The sequence below is a fragment of the Meleagris gallopavo genome, chromosome 13 (assembly GCF_905368555.1).
Source record: "Meleagris gallopavo chromosome 13, MGAL_WU_HG_1.1, whole genome shotgun sequence".
NCBI classification, from domain to species: domain Eukaryota; kingdom Metazoa; phylum Chordata; class Aves; order Galliformes; family Phasianidae; genus Meleagris; species Meleagris gallopavo.
In genome coordinates, this window is record NC_139416.1 from 8,105,001 (window position 1) to 8,132,500 (window position 27,500).

At 38.7% G+C, this 27,500-nt stretch overlaps 1 protein-coding gene across 5 annotated transcripts in view; it reads left to right on the forward strand.

Annotated features, from left to right (window-relative positions):
- Positions 1 to 27,500, forward strand: part of ZNF536 (zinc finger protein 536) — a 327,986-nt gene that overhangs the window by 75,474 nt on the left and 225,012 nt on the right. For all 5 annotated transcript variants that reach the window (XM_085234868.1, XM_085234871.1, XM_085234867.1 and 2 more), the window contains exon 4: positions 22,348 to 22,468. The gene's annotated coding sequence lies outside the window, so the exon portion shown is untranslated. The remainder of the gene's footprint in view (positions 1 to 22,347; positions 22,469 to 27,500) is intronic.

A 27,500-nucleotide genomic window follows, 5' to 3' on the forward strand; every position in this document is an offset into this window, starting at 1 on the left:
GGTGACACCTGCCTTTTTAGTACGTGGACTTACTGTGTGCTCATGCACAGGCTGTAGGAATTGCTCAGAAGAGAAGTGTTAGTGAGCAACAAAATAAAGTTGCAGACAGGCTGACATTTTGAAAACTTCAGCTAAACTTCAGGGGACTCTCACTGTAGGGCTCATGTTCTGCCCGTTAACAGAGAAGATTTAAAGAAATTTGGATTAAGCTTTAGCTTTTTACACAGCTTGAAAGTGCATGCTGGGGTTGGATTCCAGCCCATCCGTAGTAGTCTGTGCCATGGGATTTATAAAGCTGTGATTTGCAAGGCCATGATTTACAAAGCCCTACATTCTGACCTTAAAACCAGCATGACAAAACTTTGGAAAATGCGCAGTCTCAGTTGATTTTCTGCAGATAATTTTTGCACTGAAGAAGCTATGTGATTTTACTATTAGGTTGCAGCAATCAGTGTGCTCCCTTTTCTTGTTCCCTGTGCACTATTAAATCTCTGAAGAAGTGAATGGCTGAGGCGTAAAATGATATGTGACTTCCTTGAATTTTCCCACCCAAAAATGAGGCTTTAACTTCACTCTCAGTGGAAGAGAAAGATTACATTAGGTTAGGGCTGCGGAAAGGACACAGATGTCCACTAATAAAAATGGGCTGTCCAGCCACTGAGAGGTGGGTGTTTTTATTTGGGTAAAGGCATACAAACAGAAATGTAATGGCTGTTCAAGCTGGAATTGTATCATAAGCTCAGTCCTCTCATGAGAGGATTTTATACTTGCCCAAAACAACGTTGCCCACAAATTTTGGACCAAGAAGCATGCAGTATACCTGGTGTTTTAGGTAATGCGGTAGAAAGAGGCTGTTATCACTGGTTAGCTTCTTTGTGCTTTGTAGCTGGGAATTTGTGAACTCTGAGTCTGGTCAGTATTGTAGATCAGCAATGGATGACTTGCTGTAGCTTTGTGGGCTTCAGTGGGAAAACTCCAGGTGTTTACATGCATGCGTTGAATAGCTGGTGTCCATTTTGAGAGAGGGGTGGAAATGCCTCATAGTGTGAGTTTCTGTGAAGTACATTTTGTGAGAGGGTGTGCTGCTAACTTCCTTCATGGCTCAGTCCAGCAGTTTGCTCCAGAAAAGCTTTTTGTTGCAGTGAAATACATATTGTTCTCACATTTTTTTTTTTTTAAGTTCATCTAACTTGTTTGAAGAATTGCAATATAGCAGGATGTTCAAATGTGTTATTAACAAAATGTGCTTTGCCTTTTTTTATATGACATGTAACAATGTGGGATTATGTCTTGAGACAGTGAATATGCTCCATGTATTTGGATTCCCAGATATAACGTTAACTTGTGTTTTTTTTTTTTAGTGTGGGTTTTGTTTTTTTTTTTTGGAAACCACAATTTGCAGAACAATGAAGGAGTCTGCTGGGTGATTTTGAATAGTGTACTCTAAATAAATAAAAAATCTGAAGGCCTAATTGTTGCTTAGATGCAGCTGTCTTTGAATCTAGCGCCTGGTCACACTGACAACTACCTGGGACTAACAGGTTAATGTGGATCTTCCTTTAAAACTAATTTAAACTAAAAAGAAAATTGTAGAGAAAAAAGGCATACACTTTGCATATGCATTAATCTTGATGTGCTTTTTTCATTTACTATTTTTTTTTTTTAAAGTATCAACAAGAAACTAAGCTCTGAACTATAAAATAAAAAACATTTTATTCATGTGATAAGGTAGTTCTGCTTATGTGAAGTAGCATGTGCTGCTGGGTTTTGGACATAACCACAGTTGTAAAATAAGACATACGTGCTAAATGTCTGCTCTAAGTGAGGATTCACACACTGTGGTGGAATTTAGATTCCTAAATCTTCAGATGCTTGGTAATGTAAAATTCTCTTAAACATCTAGGTACCTTATTTAGGTGACTGTCTTTGTTAGCTTCAGGTAGGTTCCTGTATACCAGTACCAACATAAGAACCTGCTTGTGTGCAGAACCTCCATGTTTTGCAAAAAGGAAGGGTCTCAGGATTCAGGAGCTCAGCCGGTGCCCAGTAGATATGGCAAGACTCAGCTCTCATGGGTGCTTTATTTGAATTAGACAGAAGTGCTTTATTTCATCAGGACTGTGGCACTCTAGGAAATTCTAGAGCGATCATATATGTAACTAGTTTTGTTTCTGCTCAACATCTGAGAGTCCTGTATATTAGGCAGTTGTGAAATATTTGGAAAACACATAACTGAAAGTAGCTTTTCACATTTGGATGTTCCCATAAGTGTATTTAACAGTTAATGAAGGCCATGGGACTGAAAGCTGTTGAGGCAGAAATCTTATTCAGAGGAAGACTAGAGCTGTAGTGCTCTCTGACTCATTTGATCCTCCCATATCTCCTTTGGGATTCAACCATTTTTAAAAGGAATTACAGATAGCAGTAGAAGAATAGCTTTGTTGCTGGCTATTCAATCCATGGTGTTTCAACATAGGACACAGATTAATGTAATTTATTGTGTTGACTTTTGTTTTCTGGACATCTGTTCAATACACCCAAAATCCTTCTGCATAAGGCTCTGAGGAGCCATCAGTTGGTAGCAGTTATAAAGCACTGGGCTAGATATTCACTGGTGACTTGGAGGTAAAACTCTTTATGCATTGGATCTCTAGTGCCCTGAGCCATCCAGTTGTCTGCGTCAAATAACCCCAATGTGCCTTGTGTCAAATATTACTGATGTCACTATTGACATTGTGTCAAAAAATGTCATACCTAATGTCTGTCACTGAAGAATGGTGGTAGAATCAAAATGTGACAAAAAACACTTAGGGACAGATGAAAGTACTGTATGTCTTTCTCATTTCCCCTCAAAGGGAATTAAGTAAATTGTGAGTGTCTACTTAAATTTTCATATGTAGCACAAGTAATTGTTTATTTCTAGCCACAGAGGTTATACATTTAAATTCCCCCAAAATATTGGTAAATAGGTGACATTACCCCTGAAAAAGTTCAAAACTACCCAAGTTAGCAGACATAGCTAGAGCTGGTGTAGAACAGCTCCATGTGTTCAGCCAAGGTAGCAAATAGCTGCAAATATACAAATGCAATTTGTTGAAAGATAGTATAAGATTCTGGGCCATGTAGTGATGAAAACAGATTTGGTTTGGTAAGTTTTATTACACTTCTGGATATTATTTGGAAGTGCTGTCTCTGAGTCTCTGGCTTACTGAGTTGAGGTGTGTGTCCTTTGCTTTCAGAAGCAGCATTGTGAAGCTGTGTTGCATTTGGAGGTCTCACAGCTGAGAACCTGCAATAAGCTTTGGGCAGATGGCTGCAGTAATTCCAAAGCACTCCTTAAAAGTAATAATAACGAAAACAATGGAAGACTTTGAAGCAGCATTCTACTCTGCTCCTAGAGCAGCTGCCTGCTGTTTTCTCAAGCAGATACCTTGTGCTGCCCTGAGAGCCTCCTGACTTGTGTGAAATAGTGTCAGCTTGTTGTCCAGGCAGTTCATGTGGTTTGTTAGAGCCCCAAGGTCAAATCTTCTAAAGCAGTAACAAAATGTTAAGAGACAGCACTTGATTTATCCATCAAAAGGCTGACATATCATGAGCTGTTTCAGTTTTGTATAGTTTTTCATGAAGGAGTCGTATTCAGACAGTAAGCATCCTGATGTCTGGGTCAACATACAGAATCAGTAACTGCTGAGCAGCTGTGCCTTCAGCCCACAGCCTACCTGTACTGACTACAGCTATCTGGGAGGCAGTGCTGACAAATCATGGAAATCCCAATGCATTTTTCTCTGAATCCCAAATGCTGGGATCGTTTTGGGATTCTTAAATATAAAACCAGTTTTTTAAGTTTTGTGAACTTGGAAGCCATGCTAATTTTTTGTTTCTGAAGCATCTTTACCTAAACGCAACAAACAAACAAAAAAAGAGAGGATGCTCTGAGGATCTTGGGAAAAGCTGGGGTGAAGGAATAATACATTCATCAGTAGAAACATTCAGGAAAGTGAAAAAAAATGTGAATGCAAAGCATTTGCCTAATTACTGACACAACCGGATTCAACGAACTGATGAAGTAAATTATTTCTTGGCATCATTACACTAAATTCATTCCTTAAAATGTAGTCTTGCACGCTTTACCTCTGAACTGTACAGTATTTTCAAGTTCATTTCTGCCAGTATTTCTCAGTTAAGTGAAATGGCTGATACTTAAGATTTTGTATATGAGTCACTTACTGTCCTACATTGAAACTCAGAACTCATTGTAATGTGTATTTGCATCTCTGAATTAGCACCTCTGATCTCACTGGCAGGTTGTCTTCAAAAGAATGGACAAGAATCTTCCAAAGTTTTGTTGGGAACATTGTGTAGTCCACATTGTGCCCCTGGAAGGCTCCTTTCCACACGCAGGCTCTTTCTGCCTTCATTGTCTCGTTCCCCTGTCCAAAGAGAGATCTTCCGTTACAGCTTTCATAACTGTGCTATTTTTGAGTTAATAAAAAATATTAGAAGCTTATCCTGACTAAGTCTTGACTTCCAAAGTACTTGAAGCAGAGGAGATGAAGGAAGATGCCCCTGCAAATCTCTGTTCCAGTCCAAGTCTTGAGATGGATCTGAAAGGAGAGTTTTCTTTATGTTCTGTATCATTTTCAGACATTAAAAATTTCCGTTTCATACAGTGATTGGCCAAGATTGTTCAAGGTGTTCTATTTGAACGAATAATATATACATTAAGTGCTTCTACAACTCTGGCCTTTTGGCACGCTGATGCAACTGTGGCTTAATCCTTGCTCCAATTAAAAGAAGAAGGTCAAGAAAAGACTGAGCAGCAGTAGGAGTGGGTGAGTGAATGTGCTGGACTGGAATAACTGAGGCTGTGCTTACGACCCTCACTTATGATACTAGAAGCCAAATCCCTGATCTACCTTGTTCAGACCCAGACCTGAAAGTAAGCCTCTCTCATTTAGAGGGAATAACCTTACTTCTAAGGTTTTCTTTATGAAATCCTGGTAATACAGATTTGTTCTGTTCTTTGTAGGGTTTTCTGCCTCTGCTTGCCCTCTAAAGCCAAAGACATGAATTCTGAATTCATATTAATTCTACAAACATTAATCCCCATTAAAAGAGTTAATGGCTGGACTTAGTCTTTGATACAGCCCTTAGCATGGTAAAGTAACACACTGAAGTTTAATATCCAAACGCGGCACGTTTCCTTCTGTTTAAAGTTATCTTTCTCATATTTAGCAGCTCAGTAATGAGAATACCTGTACAGCATTAATACCCTAATAGTATTTACTAACATAAATATTTGCTTTCAAGAAGCAAAGTTACACAAAATTCCTAAACTGCAGTCTAAGCAACTGTTGGAATGTTTGAGGTAAGAAAGCTGACCTTTGGGAAGATCAACATCATGAAAACAGAGTGACCACTGTTTGTAACTTGTGTCCATAGTGAGGGGGCTTGGAATGGCAGGAGGGCAATCAGCACACTGTGTCACTGTGGAACCTCAATGGAAAGTTCTTGCCGTTATAATTACATTGATAACAGAAAATATTTTGCATGAATTTCAGCATATCCTTGTACGCTCAAAACAGACAGTTCTGCAAGGGCTTTCTGCAACAGATAAGGAAAATAAATAGAGACCTTCATTTATACTAAATGTTAGGAATTGCAAAACCTGTGTGAAAAGGAAGACTCTTGAGTCAGCTTTGTTCTAAATGCTGATGAAGTTATATTAACCACAGCTTGAAAGCAGAGCAAAAAATGTCTTTGAGAAATTATCTTTTCCACATAAATTCTACTTCTTCTCCCTCAGATTATTAGGTTGCCAGCCATTATTTTCAAGTGTTCAAATTCAATGTGCATCATAAAATACTGTATCCATACATCCACATTGCTGCAGTTGTTACTGAGTGACAGTCCTGATATATGGCCAAAGCAGCTTTGATTAGGTGCGTAGATGACTTCTAAGTGATTGACACGTGCAAGAGTGAAGTCTAACTCTTTCCTCAGCTGGAGATGTTTTTCTAACTGTGGACAATATACGGAAGTCTTCTAAAGCAGTAAGCCTCCCACAGGTTTATTTTTGAGACTGGTGTACTCAGATGAGTGCGGATGTGAGCCTGGGGCAGTCTGGAACAATCAGGTGGTAGAACTTTTTCCAGGGTGAGCTTGTAGGGTAGTATGGAAATAGTCTTTACTTGGTTATAATGCTACTTCTCTTATTTCGATTATTTTTAAGGGTTTTTTTTTTTTGGGGGGGGGGGGGGGATGGAGGAGAAAGGGTCTTACACTCTCATATTTCTTTCCTTAGCAAAGTAGTCCTACTTAGCTAATTTATTTTTCGGCTTTAAAACATCAGCATTTTATAGATCTGAATTTCACAATGTGAGGATGATTGCTACGTACAATTTGCAAAATTGTGATTAACCAGCCCCTGTTTCGAGTCAGTTCTCCCTAATTCACAAAAGGCTTCCAAGAATAGTCTGCACAAAATTCAGTGTGCAAATTGTAGGGCAGATTTTTAGAGGGCAGTTTAAAGAATGAAGTCCTAAGGGTTTTATCTATATTTATATCTCTTGTTAAACCAAACTCTTATGTAAATGTTACAATCTGTAAATAACAAGCCGAGCAGCTTTCTTAAAGGAAAAATTGCATCCACATTTTTTGAGATTTGGCTAAATTATTAACTTAAACAATAGACTAATATACAAGTATATTTGGAAGCTACTAATGCTAGTCTGTTTCTTCATCTCTATTTTATGGATATTTAAAGGTTTAAGAATAGATAGACCTTTCATTTTCCAGTAAAAACTGTCTCAAATTGAAAAACACTGCCCTTAGTGATGGCTAGAAAAAATTGAGATAGCTTTTGTATACTTTTACTTTTTATAGCCATTAATGTTGTAGTAAATCTTGTATTATTGTATACAGTCTAGATTATTCTTCATTCTTTTGCCTTTGGACAGGAAAGAAATTACTGGCTTCCATCAGTGTTATTGGCAATCCCCATATTCTGACATCTGTTCCTTTCTAAACATTTTACCAACCTTGATGAAATGTAGTTTAGTGTTAGAAGCTGACTTCAAGAAAAAATTGGATGATAAAAAAATAACATTGATTAAACACCAGAAGTAATTTACCAATGACTATCAATATTTTGATGGCCACAGCAGTTTATTTCAGAAAAGCTTGACATTTTATAGAAATTTTAATCATATTTAATCTTCGAATTAAGCTGAATAAATGATTTTTCATTTTTTAAACAGAAGGATGAGAGACTGATTTTGCTCAATTTTAATCAAACTCTTTGAGCATTGTTCCTGTGAATGTTTGGGGCATATTTTATAGATAATGTGCATCACCCAAATTAAAAAAAAAATCTTTTTTTTTTTTTTTTTTTTTAAATTTTAAATACACAGTGGTAATGTCATTTGTTGTTTTGCCCTTTTCATGGAGCTGTGCCAGTGGAATGCTAGACCTAGATTTACCTGTGCTGGACCAGGTGCTGGGGTGGGAGGGTCCTGTAGAGCACTTGAAGAACAAACAACAAAGGTAACAAATGCCTGGTAAGTTACCAAGCTTCTTTATTAACTGTGCTTCACTAAGGTAAAGCAAAATAATAAAAGATGGTGTATTTGTTTTCTCTGGTATCAGATGCAGAGCAATTAAGGTTGGGTGGTGAGCTATAGGAGGACCCTTGCAAGAGGTTCTTGAGAGTTGAGGCAAAAGAAGGGGTACACATCTAATTTCCAGGGTCCAATCTCCAAGCTAATTGCATTGTGAAGGACTAGGGTATGAATAATATCCTCTTGGCAAAGGAAGAATGTGGGAAATAAATTGAGCTAAGGTATATGTTCTGATGCTGTAAAAGTGGTAGATGTATAAAATGATGGGATAAAGAATTTGTCGGTGTGATTAGATTTTTTTTTTTTTCTTTCTCCCAGAAGCACTTAGCAGCAGTCTCAGCCTAGCTGCTGAAACTCATGTTTTTAACTTTGGACTGATAATGTTTGGGAGAAGAGTTTGGGCAATGTTTAACTGCAAGAAACATCTGGATTCTCGCTGAATCTTCAGAGGAGCCATAATATTTCAAGGTGGGAGGAAGGCATGCTTCTCCAGCACTTTATAAGTATACAAACCATTGAGGACAAAATGAAATTGCAGCTCTTGATGAATTCACTCAGTCACACCAAAATTGTGAGAGGTGGAATTACACTTCTACCAGTAGGACTTCAAAGACTGGTTATGATTCCCTTATCTTGAAGAGTAACTTGAACTTTGAGGGTTCAAGGTAGTTGCTAGAGACTTATTTTCTCCATCTTCATGTGAAATTTTAATTTGAAGGGAAATTTTCCTAACAGCTCTCCTTTAGAAACTCAGCATTTAATGTGTAAACAGTTTTCCTTTCATTTCCAAGAAGTCATGTATTGTTAGCAGAAACTGAGTGGTCTAGGTTAAAGTGGTGTGTAAACTGACAGTTTCTGGATTCTAGTGCTCTGTGCTAATCATAAAAAATTCACACATTTCAGCCGGAGACCTCTCAGCATGTTTTATAAATTCATCCAAAGATGAATGAATTCTCACGGTTCCTTGCTGAGGATATTTAGTAGAGAGAGTAAACATTATAGACAAAATGTCACTTTTTAGAAGTGCATTGTTTTTTTCAAAGCTGATTTTCTTCCTGGAAGTACATTGGCTTCAACTGTGCTCACAGGTACCCACAAGGTTTGCAGTATGGTGGTTTGGAGGCAGTGTGGGGAAAGTGGGTGACCCAAGCTGGGGATCCAGGCCTTTCCTGGGGCTCAGAGTTAATGACTGGAAGTGGGAGACAGATCCTGACTCTGTCTTCTTCTAACAGATGAAACTCAGTTGTGTTGACACAGCTATGTTTTACGCATATATTTGGAATAATAATAATAAAAAATAAAAAAATCCACACTTTAATTTCCAGCTCTTAGAAGAAAAAAAAAAAAAAAAAAAAAGATGGAAGACGGAAAATTATCACTCTGTAGTCATGTTTATTATCTCTTGTTCAAGTGTGGAGAAATGAGGGGAGATTGAGTGGCTTTCCCCAGGTGTCACAGAGCTGACAGCAGGAGCCTCCCCAGGACCTGGGAGCCCAGGCTGACCAGGGCTGTGCTCTAATCGCTAGAGGTATCTGCCCCCCTGTCAGACCCATAGTGCCTCATAGCCTCCTCGTACCATCTTACAGGCTGCCTTTAACATATGGTTTCAAATCTGTTGGTACTCACCTGCTCGGATACATGTACAAACTACTAGTAGGAACTACATAAATATCTAACAGATGCACATGTTCACCCTGGGATTAATGCATTCTGGACTCGGACCCGTCAGCATCACACCCTTTCGCAGTTGCATTTTATTTTTTCACTTGCTCATGTGGTGTACACCTGTGACATGCTGGCGATGCGTTTGCTTGCAGTGAGAGAGCCCCTCAGGTTCAAAGCTATCCTTATATCTTTGTTCCCTTACGGGTGAACCTTTTGAGGTTTTCTCTTAGTGTTCAAAAGGTTTGAGCATGGCATTACATCTTTAAAACCTATTCTGACCCTCTTTTGAATATGCTGAATATAAAAGCAGAAATAAAGCAAGGAAAACTAGATAAATAGATGCAGGGAGACATCATAAGGAAAAAAAAAAAAGCTTCTGAGCTTGCCAATATTACTTCATGCTTTTTATTGCAAACCTCTACACTAACAATAGACCACCAGCTCATGCATCTGGGTGTGTGAATTGAAGGTACACTGAATGTGTGGGCTTTCCAAATGTAGCTCAATAACAGGAACACCTGTGCTAAATAACTTTGTATTGATTTTATGTTATTATTATTACTATTTTTTTATTACGATATTTGTAGTCCTCTTTTAGAACTCCATATAGAGGAAAAAAAAGGACTTTTCAACTTCAGGTGCAGAGTTCTCGCAAGATTCGGTGGAGGCATTAGAAAATCACAGGGATTTATATGCACTAAACAAATATAGCCATGGTCATAAATGGAGGAGAGATTGTTCATTTTCTGCATCCAGGTTTGCTAATGTAGGTTGGCTCTGGCTCATCTCCTTGCTGTTCTGTTCTGTTTTGTTTCTTTCAATCGAGCAGTTGATGTTTCAGTAGCCAAAAACAACAACAGAAAGGTTGGGAAAAATAGTGGTATTATGTAAATGTGAATCTTAAGGTGAATCACCAATATCAAATTATTAATATTTGGTAATTCATGGCTGTTTCATGAAATGACATACCAAATCAGAGAGAAAAATCAAGGGATTTCTGTAACTTTAATTCTCATCGCTACAGAACCACGTAGTTGTTATTGGTCCTAATATTATTTGGAGTCATACATTAGGTTTAGTATTATGGGTGATGTTGAATTTCAGGGGGAAAAAACGTTGCCTTTTGCTGCCAAGAATTTACTGTAACATTCTGTGCTATGAATCTGAGAACTATAAAGTTGGACATCATAGGTAAAATATAAGCTTACTTTTTGGTCAGCTTGTCCACAGTGTAAATGAATCCAAGGGTTGCTCACGGCCAGTTAACCTTTTGTTCTGTAGTGATACCCAAATGTAAGGTTCTCTTTCATCGAAGTACCTACCAATTTATGTCCGTAATTTCTATTAATTCTGAGTCTCTTTCTTACATTGTTGTTACTTGAAATGGAAAATATTGGTTACAATCCAAAGGAAAAATTTATAGCCTGTCACTGTAGCCTTGTGCTATTTTAATACAATAATACAAATGCATTCCCTCTTTGTGATAAGTGTATTTTTCCTTTTACTTTCTGATGCGATGCTGAGACCCTTTCCAGACTTGCTTTGTCTCTGTGGTACCAGGGATTATAAAAGCCTAAGGAGCCTTCAGGGGTATCTGCTGACCTTTGCAGCAAGGGGAGCAGGCTCCCTTGTTCTGTCCTAGTCAGACTGGGACTGTGGAAGGCGATGGGGCTTGTGGTGCTGCTCTGTTAGGTCACCTATGCTCTTGTGATTGTTCTCCAACACGTCCTGTAGGAAGCACGGCATCTGCCAGCGCTGGGGGAAGTACAAACATTCCTAGGCCAAGCAGTGTTCCTGTGGATGTGCATGGTGAGAAGGAGAGGGGGCTCAGAGCACAGAAGCGCTGTGAGGTTGGAAAGGAGACCCACTGGACAGCATTTTCTTTCCAGCAATCAAGGGAAGATGGGAGTCCCGCAGCAGTAATGTGGACTCCTCTAATTACCACTTCCAAGTTATTAGCATCTGGAGCCCTTTTCCCTTTCCTATCTAACAGTTACAGAGTGGGATAGATTAACGTGTTGTGGAAGCTGTATGGGGGACTAACTTTCTCACTGTTGGCATGTGGTACTTTGCTGAAGTGGACGCTTTCAGCTGAAGCACTGGGTTTTTACCTGCTGTCGAATCCCACACAGTTTTCTTCATAGATAATGATTTGATTACCACCCAAATTATTTATTTACTTCCCTGCCCCCACCGAAGAAAAAGAAGCACATCTTAAAAAGCCAAAGAAAACCAGTTGGACACATGTTTTGCACATGAAGAATCACGTCCATAGTAAAATGGGATCCATATGTATATTTTGGATGTGAGCATCAATGCTCAGTTTAGTTTTGCCCACATGCCAGTGTGTGTGTGCTGCTGCCGAAAACTCAGAATTTTCTTGCTAAGTCACAGACAAAATTTGAACTCAGGGTTGCATTAGAGTCATAAGTTCATAGTCTTCTGTTGTTTCTTTCCCCATGTATAGTGTCCTTTGTTTACAACCAAAATCCTCTCTAGATTAAACTTTAAAAAGACTCTGTGATTTAATGGACTTAGGATCAGATTCTAACCTCCAGCCTGAAGAAAGCCTGACTGCAGCACTCCATAGCAGTAAGGATTGTTTGCAGTTGTGAAGCAATGACCGCCAGACATTATTTAGAAAGAAAGATGCTGGGACTAATTTTTGCATGGATTAAATATTCAGATGAACGTTAAAAAAAAACGAGTAACAATAGATGGTGACACATGCAAAGGGTAAAAGAGAAATTACAACCATTCCAACAGAGCATTGCACTTTTTTAAAACCGTAAATATCTTTGGAAGAAAACTTCATATAAAGAGCTATCTGCTGCATATGTCCTGCAGAAGGTTCTGGACAGATGGAAGATTGTCCTGCATAAATCTGTTTGCAGTTTTAAAAATTTATACAGATAATTGTTTTTTCAGTTCATCTTCCAAGTTTGGGGCTTGTTTATGCTTATACGTTAATTTTATTCCTTCCTTTCACTTTCCTCCTCAATCAGAACAAGCTTGTAACTGTAAGATCAGATCCTTGCTATTGCTCAGGTACTTCACCCTCTTCTGATAGAGGACAGCATCTGTGACTCCACTGGCCTCCTGAAGACTGGAAGTGCCATTGCTAGGGCTGTCCCTAGGAAGTGGCTGAGGTAGCAGAGGTATGCCATTGCCCTTCTCTCTCTGAGGATGCAGCTTGAACGGGGGGACAAGTTTTGACTATCAGGTTAGTTCCCTGTTGAATGCAGGTAAGAAAGTGAATTAGCCTGAGAATGGTCCTGAAGCTTTCTCTACTCTACACCAGTATTTGTTGAGTAATCTGAAGGCTGTTTTGTAGCCCAGGGATATTTTGCCATCACATCTGTTATTTTCAGGGCATGAGAAGTGAGGTTCAGATTTTAAGTGTGGACTGAGCATTCATGTGTCTGCACAGAACTTAAATAGTTTGGGGGTATTAATAGTATTTAATATAAATGAAGCAAATATGAAAGCAAGTAATTATTCAAGCAAAACATAGGTGCCTTTAGAGCACTTATTTTCATGATTTTGTCTTATCATTGCAATCTAGCTCCTGAAAGATAAAGCAAACTGCCTGCTACAAGCACTTCATTATAGAGTAACTTTTAGACCTTCCTACTAGAGCTTGATGATCAGTTACTTCATAAGGAAAATGAACTGTTTTTGAAAAGCTGTGTTTTATTTTTGTTTGTAATTATCTCCACATAAGTCTTCAACTTTGACTCATGAGTTAGACACACGTGCACAGTGACTTGCATGAGAAAGATGTGTGACAGCAGTCACGTGGCATTTCCAGCCCATAGTTGTTCTCTGAATCAGTTCCTGAGTCCTTGGCAGTTCCAGCAAACCTACAAACAGGTTGATCTGAGTTTACCTTTGGGATTCAGAACTCAGATCAGGTTTTCATGTCGTAGACGACGATTATTAAAGCAGGAGGGAAGCACATGTAGCTTCTTGTTGTGTTATCTTTTACTAGGGAGCAATTTCTAAAAACATGAGACCCATAAAAAGAACAGCATCAGCTGGAGGGCTGGTTTGTATGAGTGTTTTTGTGATTTGTTCCTGTGTCTTCTCCTGAATGTTCTCGTTAAGTTCTGTGGTTTAACAATTGTATTTCTCAGATACTTAAATGGAGTGTATGTTTCACTCTTCTGTCACGTAACCCATCCTTGTAAACGTATGGAGTTGAAGTTTCAGAGAGGAAATGGTTACGCTGAATTTACCAAGGTGCTGCTGTTTGCAGAAAGTGCAACCACTTCACTTCCTGCCCAGTGGCCCAAATATGTTATCCATAAAAATATTAAGAAATTTAGAAAGATTTTTTTATCTCTAAGTAGTGCTTTTAAAATCTTGTTGTGACTCCACAAGAAGTCTAAACATCTTAAGCACCTGAGATTATTGTCTGTCTATTCACAGTGGATCTCAGGGAGTTTTTTGGGACTCTATGTTATTTCAGGACTAGGTCTACAAAAAGCACTTGAAAATAAGTCTAAGGTAGATCAATCCAGGCAACTTTTTGATTAGGATTAGGAAATTAGGAAATATCATGACTCGTCCAGAACCAGTCTGTGCAGAAACCTCAAGAAGGTCCTCCCTCTCCTTTGGACGAGCGCCATATCTGCAAGGGTGTTGCTCTTTCAACTGCAGATAAATTCATGCTCATTCTGGAGAAATGTATTAAGTCTGTGCTTGCATGAATGCGTGTATGAAACCTAGGTTTCAAATCTTCATATGGATGGTGAGTGCCATGCTGTGAACCAACAGGACCTCTCTGTCGGCTCAGAATCCCATGGTACTGCCGTGCAGCCCGGCCCTACTGTGCACCGTCAGAGGACTCTGCCAGCAGAGCAGTGGCTGATAAAGACAGGCAGCAACAGCAGCAGCAGTGCTGGCCTTCTCCACAGCAGGGTACCACAGATGTTTCAGATAACAAAGTGAGCTTCGCTGACAGAACATGTGTGTAATATATAAAATAATGGGAACTGAAAGAAAAAAAGAAAACAGGGCCACTCCAATCCACCCATGTAAAAATGTTTTTTATTTATAACTGAGCAGCTGAATACAAATGTTGTTTGGCTATATAGAAGTGGAAAAAAAAAAAAAATACCAGGCTGATGTGGATGAGAAACTGTGCATGGCTTCTAGTAAAACACTGTGCATTGAAATCTTTTTCTTGTCCCTTGGGTGGGTCCAGATCTTCAGCTGGGGTAAATCAATGCAATTTTAGTTCCTAGCAATTACATGCTTTTCTTTTTTTCTTTTTTCTTTTTTTTTAATCTCCTCTAAAGATCTGACTATGCTGTGGTTGCGGGGAAATCTTGTGGCCAGAGTTTCCTGCATAACCCTATGGAAAACTGAGAAGCTTTCTGCCAGAACCAGCTCTGCAGAGCAGTTGCCACCCTGAGTTTGTCAGGGTGGACCTGGAGAAATGGTGATGTGTGGTGGTGGCCCCAACTGCCAGAAAAAAAAAGCAAGCAGTTCTTATGTAAGATAATTAGCTGGGAAGTGGAACCATTACAGCAAAAATCCTTGTTTTTGTGATAGAGGCTTATGATCTACTGTGTCCCAATGTGTCCCAAAGGAATAAGTCTGATCTAATGGGTGAGGAATCCCTGAGTGAAAGAGATTTTGGGGGGCTTTCCTACATCAGTTCTAGCAGTGTGAGCGAGGAGCAGGAATGGGGCATCCAAGAAATTGCCGAGTCATCCAAAAGGGTCCACTGGTATCTATACTTGGTGCTCCTGCACTGGGGTCCCACATGGCCAGCTGAAAAAGGGCTGGAAAACAACCAGGAGCAGGAGGGACGGGCTGGGCTGCCTGCTGTTTCCCCATGTGCCCATACAGGATGAGCCAGCACAGGTGCGTGCAGCTCGTTGGGCTGCCTTTGGAGAGAGAAATAGGCAACGGGATTAAGAACAGTGGAACAGGAAACTCCTATCAGAGGCTAATAAATGTTTCCTTTTAAAATGGGGAGATGCTTATGTGAGTCCAGATACAAAGGGAAAGTAAGACAGCCCCCAGTGGAATCACCGAGGTAATAAATGTACTTACTAGGGCAGTGTGTGCTGGAGCGAGGCAGAAATGGGCTCAGACCAGAAGAAAATTAGAACCTCAAGTGCAAGCTGAGGCAGGCTGGTCAGATGGAATTCAACCCTATCCTCTGAGACAAGTGTGTATGCTGGTGCCTGCCTGCCTTGATTACCTGGGACTAGCATGGCCGATGAAAAAGAACGGTATATTATTTTGCTACCTGTCCTGCTTGAAGAAGTAAGACGTGCCAGCTGAAGAAGGGTTGGGCTCTCTGGACATGCACATCTTTACATACAGGTTGTGCTGCTCCCACTGCACTGTGGTGGATCAGAGTCATTTTGGCTGTCAGGTTACCGTGATGCAGAGCTCAGCGCCGTCAGGTGGCTCACATCCTTTGGGACTGGCTGTGGGGTGATGGCTGGGCCAGCACTATGCTGCACGTACTCTTGTATCCTTCATTTTATTCCGAATACGATCATGCAAGTTGTGAGAGGTAAGGGCGCACTTACTTACAGTGAAATCAACATGAAATTGGAGACAAATGGTCTGTAGTGGCTGTCTCTGAAACTGAAATAGAACAACAATACAAAAATACAACAAAGTTGTAGTGGTCACTTCAGCAAAGCCTGTATTTTCACTGGTCAAGTACAGCAGGGTATGTAAAAGCAGGAGTAGCCTATTGCCTTCTTTAATGGGAGGAAGTAAAATAAATCCTGATTTGAGCATTGTCTTATAATTGAGATCCACATTAAACAGGCCAAGGTCAGAACTCTAGACAGAAAATGCTCATCAAGCTGCCCAATAAGATACCTTTATTCAGCCAAATTGGAAAACTTGTGCATTACTCAAAAGATCAGAATAGAATCCTTACTGAGCAAGGTTAGGAGGGATAGAAACAATCGGCTTATATAGAGTATTTTTACTTCATAGGAATGTGGTTCTGATTGCTGAAAATGTATCCCTTGCATGAAGTACAAGTATAATCCTATGCCTACTTTGCCCTTTGAGTAAAAGTATGCTTAATAGCAATTTCAGGGGAAAAAAAATCTATTTAAAGCCTGTTGAGCAGAATATCCACTTTCAGAGGGAAACTATAAGTGAATAATGTTAATGGAGTTCTGTTTTGTAAAATGCATAGGACAACTAATAGAATCAAGCTACTATAATAGTGGATGATTGAATTACATTTAAGAGAGTACCTAATTTATGACCTTTAAAAATAGTTTTAGAGCTGTCTGCTTGATAGGTTTTGTAAATCCTAGACCTCCTTCATACAAAAGTTTTAGGAGTCTCATCTCTCACTTTATATTATGGTCAGAGGACCATTTGTGCTATTGTACGTCAGCAGTTCCATTAAAATATTTAAGTAGGCTAATTACTAAAAGAAAAAAATTGCCCTCTGGAGAAAATTATTGTACCTGTTTATTAGTGTGGGAGAAGTTCTTAATCTGGGAGTAAATTCTGAACAAAAGCAATGAACAATGACCAGACCTAGAGCCTACTGAGAAAAAGGAATAAAGCCTTATAAATACTGATTATTGATTGTTTTTCCCCAAAAGAAAAGTGTTTATTTTCTTAAAAACAACAACAAAACTTTTACATAGCTTACATCAATCACTGGCATATTACGTAAAAGAACATGAAGTTTTACACTCCATCTTCCTCCCATTTATTTTTACTTTGCTGTGAAACTCTTGATGCAGTGTTACCTTGTGCGAAGGAGATCCCAGATTTGTTGCATGCTTTATTCAATTTCTTTGAGTTTTATCACTTTTAAAGAAATGATCACTCTTGCAGTTATTTTATATTGCATTCTTTGGGAAAGTAAAGAAAATCTGGAAGCCCTTCCATGCGGCACTGGGATTTATATACAGATGTTGTGTGCAAATACCCTTCTAAAACTCTGTTAAGTTTTACACCGTTCCTTAGAACATCCTACAATTTTGTTAGCTTTTGTGCTGGAGAGTTATGCCTGCTGTGGTGTCATTCATTGCTCATCTTAAAAGAAGGCAGAGAACAAAGGTGGAATAAGCTGCTAATCTTTTGGATCAGCCAGACGTTATTATTCAGTGGTATATGGGAATTTAAGGCACCAGTCCTTAAGGGCGAGAGGTGCAGGAGAGGGGCTCTGGGGCTGCCAGAAGCAATTGCTCCCTTGCAGCATCCTGGTTGTTACAGCAGTGGTGCGTCATGCTGTCTTAAATGTGGCTTTTGCCTGCTGGGTGCAATGGAGCTCTCTGCAGAGCATTGCATTTCCAGAGAGCTACAAATGGAATTGGCTAGTTTAAGAATGCTTCCTTTTTTTTTTTTTTTTTGTTTGTTTGTTTTTGTTTTTAAGATTTAGCAGTAATTTAGCAAGAAAGACCCTTACACTTTATAGTTACTGCTTGCCATAGAGAACAGTGTCATAATTCTGCCTGGGTTCCCTTTGAGGTAACCTCAAAATTGACCACTGCAGATTTGGGACAAAAAGCTGCACTACATGTACAATTAATGGGAAGACTGGAAAAAGGCAGTAAGATTTTTGTGGTCAATAATACTCACAGTTCTGGGCTTTATAATGTAAAGTAAAAATTGTATTGTTTTACAGAGAAGCTCCATTATGGGTCAGCTCTTGTCTTAAGCAGCCACTTGAAAGTGCCCCTTTAGAATTCCAGTACAGTTTGCCCTGATCGTTAGTTAAGGCCCATTTCTGCCACGTCTGTGGTGTTTCGCAGCTCCATATGGTGGTTGCTTAAGGCTGATTTAAGAGTAAACAAGAAGTACAGGATTTCAGTCCTACAAAGGTATGGCACTGAGTCTACAGAAGCGAAGAAATGCAGAGCAGGAGTATTTCCTTTATTTCACACTTACTATGTCAGGAATCAAGCAGGGAGTCTCACTTTTTGTTTTGTCCCTCTTGCTGGTTATTTTAATACTTCTTCCAAGGCAACTTTGTTTGCAATTACTGATGCTCTTCTGCAAAAGAAACTTCTGCACCTCCTGTACACTCAGTACTTGCCACAGGGAGAGCTTCTGGCTTTGCCTCAGACTGCCTAGAGTCTGGATGATTCTGCAGGGAACATCTCTGGAGTGGCAAAGAACATTTTTGAGCATATGAGAGACAATGTCAGGTTAAAGCACCACAAATAATTTATAGTTCTCAGTTCCTGTGAAGTTACCAGTGCTTCCAGTTTCTTCCTCCCACCCTTATTTGCAGTTATCAGTTATAGAATCTTGACTTAATATTGTTAATTGCATAGTAAACAGAACAATATTGTTTGCCTCAAGACAGATTACCATTTCTCATTACAAAATTCTCATAGACCACAAATCATCGATACCATCTCCACCAGTTATAATAAAGTTTATCTTCAATCTGATAAAAAGCATGTACTGAATAATAACTGTTGCTCTTATTGTAAGTGGTCTGAAAACATGCTTTTTTAAAAGCTGGGTAGCACTGGAGTTACAGTTCTGAATTTGGCGTGGCAAAGCGAGGTGAGAGGTGTGGATGTAAATGGTCAGATCTCCAAATGCTGCGGTGCGTAAGGTTGCACTTAGAACAGATGAACCTCTTACTATTGGCAGTCAACTAAAACCACCAGTCCCGCTTCTCCTGTGTTTATGTGAGTCGGTACTTGAACCTGATATTTGGTGTGTTATGCATTTTCATCTTCAGCTTATTCATGAAGAATTAAAATGCATTTAGATGCTGGCAGAAAGTTTATCTCCTCAGTTCAAATTGCAGTGACCCTCAGTGGTCTGAAGGCTTCTGGCTCCATCCCCAGGATGAGTAATTAGACCTGCAAAATGGCAAACACGAAAACTAAGTACTGGCTAAAATCAGGTCTCGTTTTACTTATCTCCCAAATCCTCTCTACCCCCCATAGTTCACCACCACTTGAAGAAACTGCTGATGAAGATGAAGAAGAAACTATTTCACACAAACCACCAGTATCCATAAAGGGAATAATATGGCAGAAGTATAGATAAAGTAATGCTTTTCAACTATACACAGTGCATAAAGCGAAAATCCTTCAGTAGTGAATTTCCAATTTTCCCCATTGAATTTAGGTACTCTTTAAAAGTTCAACTTTTTAGGCCTAAAAGTTTTTGAGTTATATGTACTAAGATGGGAGCAAGTGAAGCATTCCATAAACGTGCTTAAGAATAATATCATTCCAAATGCTAGCTTCAGCTGAATTTTGCATTTTCCTACCAATTTTGGTTAAGATCAGACTTAGCCACGAAGTTCAGCTCTAAATACAAACTTTCTCAAAGCCTAGCTCTGCTCTTGACTCAGGATAGCACTGGTTTGGTAAGAAGTGCTCAAATTTTGAGCCAGTTTTAAAATTCAGGGACTTTCTAAGACAACTGAAAATATTGTGCAAGTCCAGCAGGGTTTGGGTCTAGGTGTGTGAGACTGTGATTGAATCAGGTCCTAGTTTAATTCTGTGGGGAATGAAGGATTCAGTAGGATTCTATCAGAATGGAACCCCAAACTCATTAAGATATTACAATAAAGTAATTAATGCACATGGCCACTAGACACTCTTAAAATGTAAATTTCACAGCTGTAAGAAATTAAATTTGTTTAAAAATAACAGAAGGCTCAAGTACAAATTATGGAGTAAAAGCCTATAAAATTTCAAACTTGGTTTTAAGGCACAGATTTTTTTTATTTTATTTTTTTTACTAGATCATTTTATTTAGCAGTAGCATTCAGAAACTGAATTCTTTGTCTGTTCCTCCGAAGTTGTAGCTAGGCACTGTCTACACTAGTGAGCCAGGAAGTTTTCTTATCAGAAGGTCAGAAAAAGAGTACAAGGCACATTTTTCTTAAAGCACATCTCCCATCAGAATCCCATCTTGTCTTCAAGAATTTCCAGTCTTACAGCTACAGTTATATTATATATATATGTTGTATGTTAGTGTGAGTAGTTGGCACAGCTGGGAAAAGAGGTTTTTCTCTGTTGACACAGGTATCAAAAGGGGCTGGGGCCACTGCTTTGTCACTACATGAAAATTTTGGCTGACGCGTGAAGAACTTGAGCAATTTAAGTTAAGTTGATGCCACTCCACATCAGAGAGGCTAAGAAAATTAAAACTCTGCAGAGTTCAGGATGGAGCAAACTGGATGTTGCATGGAATGCCACGCCTGTCTTCTAAATGTAGAGGTCTAATCCCAGATTCTCTGACACTTTGTCACCCATCAGTGTTTACAGACATGGGCCTGGCTATAATGCAAGGAGAGACTTTGACTAACAAATATCCCACAGTGTATGTCAGTCTGTTTACATTTGAAGCAACGTTGAAATACAGGGTTCCACACAGGCTTCTTGGCAAACCAACTTCAGCAGAGTACTTGCTTGGTTGAAGGAAGGAATTTTGATCAGAATATATTCCAGATGAATCCTGTTGGAGGTCTACTGTAAAATTTATGCTACGTGCATAACTATTAAAAAGTTTGGATTATGACCCCTCTAATGTTATTTTAATGCTATTTTTTAAATGTAATTATAAATCAAATTATATTTGAGATCTGAAGCTGACAGTAGTGAGCTGGAACACTCTAAGAGCTGCTTTAAAAATAACTCCTCTCAAACTTTATTAGTGATTTCAGAAGGAGATGTGCAAGCGGGCTGGCCAGCTTTATCCACACTGGTTCTGTCTGAGATGAGAAAACTAGCTATGTGTCTGCTATGTTCTGGTTTCCTGAGATATAATACAGAGTTTTTCATCTTTACGTGGGAATGACATTTCCACAGTCAGGAAACATTGGCTTCTTTGAGCTAAAGCACAAGACATTGGCTTTATACTTTCTCTTCTTTGTTTTCTCTATCGTAACTCATTTCTCTAAAGGTTAAGATTTCTAAGCACTGATCAGACACGCACATACAAAAAAAAAGCAAGTAGGAAAAAACAGGTCATGCTATAGTGGGAATCCCAAGCAACCATAGGAAAGAAATGTGCTTAGAGATTGTGACTGTCATTGTGGTCAATGGAATTTGCTCATCTGAGCAAAGGTATGTATGTACTTGAGAAAGTGGGCTGGAAAAGAGACCAGAAGGACACAGCTGAGACAATATAAGCATTGAGCGGGGTTGAAATGTTCTTTTAAAATATATCTGTATAGATTTTGGTGACTTTATATATATAATTCTTAAGTAGATGTAAATATTTGCATTCCATACTCTTTTAACTTGCCTAAAAATTAACTAATCTACAAAGATAGTGCATTAGGTACTACTTAATTCAATTTTCCTTTTATGTAGAGGTAGTTTAAGGAAGGAAAAAAATACTGGGTAGGCAGATCTGAACAAACAATTCGTAACAACTCCTTTAGTTATGTGCTGAAGTTTTTCTTTTCTTGTGAATGTGCAAAGTATTTATTCAGTGGTTACTTACAGAACTTTTCAGAATCTTTATTGAGGTTTTTTTTTTTTTGTTTGTTTAGATTATTTATAAATTTATAGTCATAGCTGGTTACCTAAATCATGTTATTTCTTCTGTTCCCTGATTGCATGAGTTACATATTTACTTGATTCAATACACAATGCAAATTGTAAGCATTACAGCTGAACATACATCTAACAATTTTTGTCTGGTTGCTCAGTTACATATATCAGCCAGAAGGAGGGAGGAGACATGCCACATGAGCTACTTAAGCAGCTAATAATTTTATAAATTTGAGGTTATACCTTCAAAAGTATACCTTTTGACCACTATGTGTAGATTATATAAATTAAATGGTCTTAATTCTATTCCTTGATTAATGGTTGATGCAGCTACATCTACAGAATGAATATTAGATTCAAACTTCAATTTGAAATTTGAAATCAATGAATATTTAAGCATTCTAGATGTTGACTGTGAAGACATGCTAATATTGGTACAGCACATATGCTCCAAATTTTGCAGACAGACAAAACCAGAAAATAGTTATGTGTTCCTAATGCTTTTAACTCCAAGTTTTACTTTGAATTGCAGCGTTCATTAGTATTTACTAAGCTCTCTCTTTCATCTTGTTTTGCAGATGGGGAAACTGAGGCAAAGAGGTTAAAGGGCCTCTTCCAGCCACAGAGTGTGTTGATGTCTGTTCCTGTTCCCTAGACATGCGCACAGACTACTAGACTTCACTGCTCTGGCAGCAGCAGGTAAGATGTTGTACATACAATATGATTAATTCTTTAATTGACTTATATGTTTCCTGAAAAGGTGAGAGACCTTCAAATATACGCATGTAAGATCTCTGTTTCAATTGAATCTCCGAAAATCTTGTGGAACAGATTATTCCCTGTTGCAGGGGTAGAAAGAGCATAGATTCAGTGGTGTGTGCCAACTAATAGCTAAAATGTATCTCTGAATTAAACAAACACCCTTTTCCCTGACAGTAGTTAAACAGCTGGTGTTGTGGGATGAGGGCCTTTTTTTCCACCTTAAAATAATACTCCCTGTGGGAAGAAAGCCAAATATCTATGACTTAAGATGCCATGTTGTTGAGAACACAGGTGACAGTGGGTAACATGAATGTGAGAGCATGTTTGGAACTTGCTCAGAACTGTGTAGGCTGCAACTCTTGCAGATCTTGTAGTTGTAGTTTGTAGTGCAGTTGCTGCAACTCTTGCAGATGTGGTCATTCTGAAAGCTTCACAGTGCAGCAGCATCGTAGCATGTATCGTTGGATCTCCAATTTCTTAGAAAGCATTGTGGCATATAAAGCCATTCAGGAGTTGCAGTTGCATCAGGCAATGCAATGTAGACACAAGGATTTTGCTCCACAACGTTGAAAGCAAAAACTTCTTCACTGTGGTTAAGGTTTTACATGAGTAAGGATTACAGGATTCTATCCAGTGTGAGTAGAGACCCCTGGACAGAAGGCCATACGCATAAGTGGAAAGGGCACTGCTGCAATTCTACGGCAAGGTGGCTGCATTAGTTGCTGGGGTATGGATCCTGTCACCCTTTCTCATAATGTGAACGGCCTTTCTTGTAAGGATAACACAGTTTAGCCATGAATTAATCTGGATTCATTTAGGAAGTGCTATCAAAGCTGTGTGCCAGATCTCTACTTGGTGCAGGAGTAACGCGAAGGGATGGAGTCAGCATCCCTCTGTGTGCTGACAGGCTGCTTACTTTTATTCCCCACACGTGGAGTCAAAGATGGAGCCCAGTAAAGAACAAAAAGATTTTTGCATTCGAGGAGTTTTCTGCCTCTTTTCCTCAACAGGAGAAAAATTCTGCACTAGATGGTAGTTCTGTGTCTTTGGGAAGGAAGTAGAGCTTGAATAGTTTGGCCACAGGTTCCTCAGTAGAGTGCATTCTCACCTGAGCCTCTACTGGGACGGTGACTGAGGTCTTTACATCTGACTCATGAGGAGACAAATTTGTTTCCCAAGACTGTAGTCCCTAAGCAGTAAGTGACAAGATCCCAGAAATAAAGTGGACCTTGATAAGAAAATCTGATGATAGCTGTCCAATAGGAATGTAGGTAGATTAAGGAAGGAATGATGACGTCTGACATTCATGTTGTTTCTGGAAAGTTCCCAGATCAATCGACTTCATAAAGTTGCAGCATATTCTGCCTATGTGTTTGCAACCCCCAAACTGCTAGCATTCTGTAAGTGAGGTTTATTTCAGAAACTATTTCAGGACAGTGCATAAATGTACTTAAATGCTTATAGCTAAGTGTACTGTACTTTGCTGTATATCAGCTTCTTCAGCTTTTCCTGTGTGATGTAAACGGACTTATGATGGAAGCGTAACTGTATTTTCACTTCTAGAAGAATGCAAAGTCTGGCTTGGCACTGAATAGTTTGCTAGGTTTGTTCTGCTTTATTTAAATATTTAAATATGCAATTCTTTATTTAAGACAGAGCATTTTGTACCTTCTATGGCTTTCTCTTCTCTCAGCATTCAAAGTAAAGGATGTCCAGAATTTCAGAATTATTGTTCTCTCATATCTGGGTAAGGATGCATGCAAAGTAAGTCTGTGTACTCTCCCTTCTTTGGTATGAAATCTACAGTCTATATTTAACTCTGTACATACACAGTGCAAAGAATCACAGCATAGCAGCTGTTTGGTGGTGGCAACATAGGTATACAGTCAGAAAAGAACTTAAGGTAATTGCTTAAATGACATCTCCTCCAAAATGGCAATCTTCCTGTGAAGGGTACCCGTTGCAACAGGCAACACGAGCATTTTTATGTTCTGTGTTTTCTGCTGCCATGCACTTAATTCTGCTCAAACCGTATCGAAGAGACTTGAGAAAAAAAAATCAGCCATTAAAGACTTGCTCTTTGTTTTTTCAATCTGTGACCCCAGCAATCTCTTTAGCAAGCCATGGTTCAGTAAACTGGCACACAGCAGTAGTTCTACAGTGGAAAAATCATAAAACAGATGGAAGCTTTACATTTTTGTTTAGTTTTTAAGAGCAGTTTTTATAACATCGCTTAAAATCATTCTGATGCATCATACTGTTTACACTTAAAGCTTTGTAGCTAAGATGTTTACACTATAGAGAATGTTTTAAGATATTTTATAGTTATGATATTTAGATAATTGGCAAGAAAAAAGATAGTTTGTTGAGATTACAGTGATGTTGGTAACCGTGAAGTAACTTATGAGTCTCAATAAATATGTCCAGTTCGGTGGAAAGTACAAACTCAGTTAAAACAACACAAGAGGGAATATCTTTTTAGTGAAATCATTTCCTTTTCTTAATCAAAAGATGACAGCCACAGCCTTAGAACTCCCATCTGTAACACACCACTCCACGTATCTGGGTACGTAGCTTTTCTTTTTATGATTGATAAATTTATATCAAATCAATCAATTAATATTCTGTTTAAGTTCAGTCAAGTTATATACAAAAGTTAACAACGTCCATGTTCCACAAAGAAGTGGAAGTGATCTAAAGTGAATCCCACTAATTTTCTCTTAGTACTCCATTTTAAAGATAAGTATGTGTGGCTGTTTTCATGTAGAATGTCTTCAGAGCTTAGTTTTGGAACATTAAAAAAAAAAAAAAATCCCCAAAAATGCATTAATCAAAAACAATAACTCTTTTTAACTTTTGTAACTGCTCAGAAGTGAAGTATGAAATAGTCTGTGTGTGGGCCACAAATGTTGGGAATGCAAACATTTCACAATAAACATGTTTAAATGAAAGTACTTGGCTAGATATACTGGAAGATAGTACATGTTGGGTTAATTAATGCATACTCCATAAAAATAAACCTCACTTTAAAGATCTGACCAATAAAAATCATTAGTATATTTGGATCAGATGTGCTCATGGATGATTTTTGTGTATATGTTAAAGTTTTGTAAAGCGAATTGTCCTTGAAAAACCTAGAAACAGATTTCAATTTAAAGTCAAAACGACCTATTATGACTACTTCGTGTTCTCCTATAGTGATATGATGAATAATTTCAGTTTTATCTTCTACACTTGCAATTGATTTACTATTGATAGCTTTAAATTTATCATTTTAAATGCACGAATTGCAGCTACATAGCAAGAAACTGTTCAGTTCCACAGAAATTGTTTGCCTGTAGAACACAGTATCTGATTGTAGGCATAATCAAATTACTGTACATTATTTTTCTTCAAAAAACTTCCTGATTTAAATTGAATCATTTGAGTACATGAATAAAATTTTACTTTTTAAAAAAAAAATCATCTGAGGGAAGTCATACGTATATATAAATATGTGAACTGGCTTTGCACTGTATTGTGCTGTTGATCCAGTTAGAAAGAGTGAAGCAAATTTTGCCAGTCTTCCACGCTGAAGAGCATCTTTCTCCAAACTGCTGTCATTAAAGGCTAGGTGGTGATCAGTGCTTGACAGATGTCAGATCACAAGCCAGCTAATATACTGAGTCTGTAGATGCTCTGTAAGAATGCCTATTCTGCAGCCCTTGGTCTAAGAGTCAGTATTTGAGTAGAGTAGAATCAAGTAGAATTTACCTAGAGACTGTTTTCTAACTTGTTTTCTTGACTTAGTTAAAGACCTGTTGTAACTTTATCAGATCTGTTCTGTTGAATTTACAAAGTCACTACTCTTGCATGTGAGAATAACCTTTGCTCAAAAACCTTCATCCAACATTATCCTGCATTATATAAAGTTTTAGGCATTCTGTATTTTAACTCATGCATTAGTCACCTAGTTTCCTGTGAGCACTATAGAGGATTTAGAGGTGAGGTGATAATCCTGTGTTCAAATAGGGTAGGATTCTGTAGAAACTGGGTAGAACATTAGATGGCTGCAGAAGTATGATAGTCAAGTTTGATGTTGCTAATGGAGGGGAGTGAAAATGGCTGCCTGGTGCATAGTAGATAAGTATAGAAAAGGTCTGCAAATTGCTAGCAGACAAAGACAAGAAAACTTGGATGGGGCACAGCTGAAGAGGGAAGAACTGGAAAGAGACGGCAGTTGAGGAGGTCCTGATATTGGCAGGAAATACAATCTGCACAGCTGTATCCGTAGCTAACTTAAAACTGACATGACTTTCTTCAGATGGTGATATATATCAAACTCCTCTTGAAAGAGGGAATAAATGTTTTACCAAAATGAAAAACAAAAAGACTTAAAGCTGTTTTAAAACAAACTTACAAAACACTATTTTAAAGGCAGTGACTATACGTGCTGAGAAATTTAGTTCTAGTAAGGGAGCTGCTGCTCATGGAGGTGAAGAGTAGGCAAAAGGCTGCAGCTTGTATTTAAGATACCTTGAAATAACCTCTAGGTAAAATGCACGCTTATAATTCTTAGCAACTTAGAAAGGCATAGAGGAAAAAAAGGCATCTCACAAATAGTTCACTGGCTTGCCTTGGTTTATGTAGTACATTTTGTAAACATGATTGTGATGGAGTCTTGCTGCAGCTGGCCTAGCTTCCCAAGACAAAGTTTAAATATGTTGGGAACTCCTGACCAATGTGGTATCCTGGAAGTGGCTCTTGGGCATGTATCATACTGAGATCAACTGTGCTATACAGCACTGCTGCAGATGCCTTTAGCCAGCTCTTTGTTTAAAGTGATTGGGATATTCTTGGTGGAAAGCTCAGAGTCACCAGTGATCCTGAAGTCTTGGCTGGCACAGATTAGTCCCTGGATTTAGGAGCAGCAGAGTGTTTTAAGCACTAAATCCCTGCCTTTCCCCTCTAGTCTTGTTCCAAGCTTAGC